Source organism: Oncorhynchus tshawytscha, linkage group LG26, assembly GCF_018296145.1.
Source record: "Oncorhynchus tshawytscha isolate Ot180627B linkage group LG26, Otsh_v2.0, whole genome shotgun sequence".
Classification (NCBI taxonomy): domain Eukaryota; kingdom Metazoa; phylum Chordata; class Actinopteri; order Salmoniformes; family Salmonidae; genus Oncorhynchus; species Oncorhynchus tshawytscha.
Window position 1 is genome coordinate 43484620 of NC_056454.1, and position 5100 is coordinate 43489719.

Genomic DNA, 5100 nt, shown 5'->3' on the forward strand with positions numbered 1-5100 from the left:
AGGAAAGGCCAAGTTCATCACTACCCTGGATTTGACAAAGGGATATTGGCAAGTGCCGGTGGCTCCGGAGGATCGCCCAAAGACTGCCTTCGCCACCCCAGAGGGGCTTTTCCAGTATGTGAGGATGCCCTTCGGACTGCACGGTGCCGCTGCAACTTTCCAACGCCTCATGGATGCCATTCTACGGCCCCATCAAGAGTATGCAGCGGCGTACATAGACGATGTGGTCATCCACAGCGAGGACTGGGATAGTCACCTCCTGCGATTACGGGCGGTGCTCGTGAGTTTGGAAGCCACAGGGTTGACAGCCAATCCAAATAAATGCTGCCTGGGCCTGTCCGAAGCGGAATACCTGGAGTACACCGTGGGAATGGGAAAATACGCCCACAGGCAGAGAAGACCAGGGCAATTCGTGACTGGCCTCGACCCCGGACCAAGCGAGACGTTCGGGCCTTCTTAGGGATAACAGGATATTATCGCCGTTTTATCCCGGGATATGCAACCATTGCCAACCCCTCACAAACCTCATCAGGAAAAACCTGCCAAACCAGGTAGAGTGGAAAGACGAGATGGAAGAGGCCTTTCAATTGCTAAAAGATGGCCTGTGTTCTGATCCCGTTCTACAGGCTCCGGACTTCTCACAAGAGTTCATTGTGCAGGTCGACGCCTCGGATACAGGGCTCGGGGCCGTACTAGCTCAGGGTAAAGGTGAAGCAGAGAAGCCGATTCTCTTCATTAGTAGGAAGCTCAGCGATCGGGAACAGAGGTATGCGACCGTAGAGAAAGAGGCCTTAGCCATCAAGTGGGCCCTCGATTATCTCCGGTACTACCTACTGGGTCGGAGGTTTGCATTAGTTACTGACCATGCGCCCCTCACGTGGATGGCTGGTAAGAGAAACAATAACAACAGAATAGCCAGATGGTTTTTGTCTTTACAACCGTTCTCTTTCCATGTCATCCACAGGGCCGGATCGAGGAACGGGAATGCAGAAGCGCTGTCCCGACGCGACCAAGACGGTGTGTCTGGCGCCCGACCCTCCGGTTCGGTCCTGGGGGGGAAGGTATGTGGAAGGACCACCAGAGGGCAGGCTGGGCTCATGGATAGTAGCCCAACAAGGCATGGGAGACAAGGTAACCAGAGGCAATTAAGCACAGCTGACGGTACTAATGACATACTCTCCTTCCCCTATAAGAGAGAGAATGGAACCAGCAGAGATGGGGGGGGGACTATCTCTGGAAGATGGCCACCGAGAGAGAGGAGCTATCCAGGAAGAACCACTAAGACGAGTGACGCCCAATTACTTGGTCCGCTCACAATATATACATAAACTCAGCAAAAAAATAAACGTCTTCTGTCAACTGCTTTTATTTTCAGCAAACTTAACATGTGTAAATATTTGTAGGAACATAAGATTCAACACCTGAGACATAAACTGAACAAGTTCCCCAGACATGTGACTAACATAAATTGAATAATGTGTCCCTGAACAAATGAGGTCAAAATCTAAAGTAACAGTCAATGCAGCTGGTGGCCACACCAGATACTAAGTACTGCAGTGCATCTCCTCATGAACTGCAACAGATTTGCCAGTTCTTGCTGTGAGATGTTACCCCAGTCTTCCACCAAGGAACCTGAAAGTTCCCGGACATTAATGGGGGGAATGACCCTAGCCCTCACCCTCCGATCTAACAAGTCCCAGACGTGCTCAATGGGATTGAGATCCGGGCTCTTCGCTGGCCATGGCAGAACACTGACATTCCTGTCTTGCAGGAAATCAATCACAGAACGAGCAGTATGGCTGGTGGCATTGTCATGCTGGAGGGTCATGTCAGGATGAGCTTGCAGGAAGGGTACCACATGAGGGAGAAGGATGTCTTCCCTGTAACGCACAGCATTGAGATTGCATGCAATGACAACAAGCTCAGTCCGATGATGCTGTGACACACCGCCCCAGACCATGATGGACCCTCCACCACCAAATCTATCCCGTTCCAGAGTATAGGCCTCGGTGTAACACTCATTCCTTCGACGATGAACATGAATCTGATCATCACCCCTGGTGAGACAAAACCATGACTCGTCAGTGAAGAGCACTTTTTGCCTGTCCTGTCTGGTCCAGTGAAGGTGGGTTTGTGCCCTTAGGCAGCGTTGTTGCCGGTGATGCCTGGTGAGGACCTGCCTTACAACAGGCCTACAAGCCCTCAGTCCAGCCTCTCTCAGCTTATTGCGGACAGCCTGAGCACTGATGGAGGGATTGTGCGTTCCTGGTGTAACTCGGGCAGTTGTTGTTGACATCCTGCACCTGTCCCGTAGGTGTGATGTTCGGTGGTACCGATTCTGTGCAGGTGTTGTTACACATGGTCTTTCACTGCGAGGACGATCAGCTGTCTGTCCTGTCTCCCTGTAGCGCTGTCTTAGGCGTCTTACAGTACGGACATTGCAATTTATTGCCCTGGCCATATCTGCAATCCTCATGTCTCCTTGCAGCATGCCTAAGGCACATTCACGTAGATGAGCAGGGACCCTGGGCATCTTTCTTTTGGTGTTTTTCATAGTCAGTAGAAAGGCCTCTTTAGTGTCCTAAGTTTTCATAACTGTGACCTTAATTGCCTACCGTCTGTAAGCTGTTAGTGTCTTAACAACCATTCCACAGGTGTATGTTCATTAATTGTTTATGGTTCGTTGAACAAGCATGAGAAACACTGTTTAAACCCTTTACAATGAAGATCTGTGAAGTTATTTGGATTGTTATGAAATATCTTTGAAAGAGAGGGTCCTGAAAAAGGGACGTTTCTTTTTTTGCTGTGTTTAGTGACCTGAATTATCGACTCTGTACTGGTACTCCATGTATATAGGCATGTTATTTTAACTCGTTGTTATTATTCACAGTGTATTTATTACTGTCACATTTTTTAAAGTAAATATTATCTTTATCTTAACTTTTATTAAAAATTATCTTTATCTTATCTTAAAATACCCATAAGTAAGAAAGTCCTTGTTAGTTTACCTGTTGTTTACGAAGCATGTGACTGTAACGGCTGTTGGTGGAAGAAGATGAGGACCAAAGTGAACACTAAATATAAAAAATAAAAATTAAAAAAATTAAAAAAAATAACAAAATAACAAAGGGAATAAAATAATAAAATAAAAATAATAAAATAAATAACAAAATAACAAAGGGAATAACCGAAACAGTCCTGAAAGGTGAGAAACACTAAACAGAAATCAACTACCCCCCCCAAAGATGCTGACTCCGGCCACAAAACCTGACTCTAAAGGGGAGGGTCGGGGTGGGTCTTCTTTACGGCGGCGGCTCTGGTGCGGGACGTGGACCCTGCTCCACCTCCGGCTTGGCCCACTTAGGTGGCGCCTCTGGAGGGGGGACCCTCGCCGCCGACCCAGGACTGGGGACCCTCGCAACAGGTCCCAGACAGGAGGGCAACTCTGGCAGCTCCCGGACAGGAGGGCGGCTCTGGCAGCTCCCGGACAGGAGGGCGGCTCCGGCAGCTCCCGGACAGGAGGGCGACTCTGGCAGCTCCCGGACAGGAGGGAGGCTCTGGCAGCTCCCTGACAGGAGGGCGGCTCTGGCAGCTCCCGGACAGGAGGGCGACTCTGGCATCTCCCGGACAGGAGGGCGACTCTGGCATCTCCCGGACAGGAGGGCGACTCTGGCAGCTCCCGGACAGGAGGGCAACTCTGGCCTAACCAAAATAGAGAATAAAAGCCTCTCTATGGCCAGGGCGTGACAGTGACAAATATAATTTTATTTGATGTCTGTCTTGACATTGGGAATGTGTGTAATTTGATGGGCGCGTGTGCAACAATTGACTTCTTACTACCCCTCCACTCTCTTGTATATTTAGACACTAGCTAATACAACAAGCATGTCAACATTTCTTGGGATGTTTAACTTCTACATCCACTGTTTCTTCTTGTTTACATCCTGTATAAGCCAAACCGTTGTCCAGGCCCAGTATGTATGTTGAACATGTGCCCTGCCTCTATAGGCTACAATAGGAAAACAAAGACGAGAAAGGAGAAGGTTGATGTTTAAATTGCAACATGTTTAGCGTCATACTGTCATATTCCCCTCCCCCCCCCACCACCTCACCATCTTTCCTTTTCTAACTGAAGGTTAACATTTCAAATGTGTTACCGTTAAATTTGGACGTCCATCATGGTTCACCTTCGCCTCTGACCTTCCACTTCAGTATCAGACAAGAGGCTGAGGCGGGCTCCTCGCGCCCCTCCTAAAGTATACACAGCTCAAGAACTAATAATCCCTTCATTAATGATTGTTGTTATCGTCGGTATTTTGGTTAACGTTTCCCCAGCAACAGTGATGAATTTGATACAGCTGTGCCACCCAAAATGATAATGTGGCTTTCACTTATTTTTTTCTTTCCTTCTGTGTCAAATGACTGGAGAATAATTATTAGAGCAAAGAATCAAGCTAAGCAAATAATTCCAAACGGATACGTTTAGCATTTCATTAGCGCCCCATTGGAGAGCAGGTCCTGTGAAATAGGGAACAATCTGCTATACTGGTGGGGTGGGATAACAGTACACTGCTGCTATTGTCATCGTCTCTCTCTTGACCCACAAAAGTACTTTGTAAGAGTATAACCACGTCCTTATCAAGAGAAACTAGCTCATAGAAGGGACAAAATAAGCACTTTCGGGGGTCACATTGTTGTCTGGGCTCAAATGTACAGCCGATCCTCTTCCTGTAATGAACAATGGAGGTAAGACATGATATTAGGCTATCCAGGCTGTATCACATCCGGCCGTGGGGTGGCACAATTGGCAAAGTGTCGTTCAGGTTTGGCCGGGGTATATAAGAATTTGTTCTTAACTGACTTGCCTAGTTAAATAAAGGTTAAATTAAAAAATGTAAAAACAGAAGCCCGTTAACTCTCGTAGTTATTCATGTATTGACAGAGAAAGTGAGGGACCACATGTAAAAAAGCAGGAAAAGGGAATCAGCAGTAGTTCAATAGCGATCATTAAGGTGTGAGGAGACAAATGGGTATTGGGTTTGCGCCTGTCATCTCTGACCTTTCATCTCATTAGCACTCACATCTGTTAAATTGAGCATA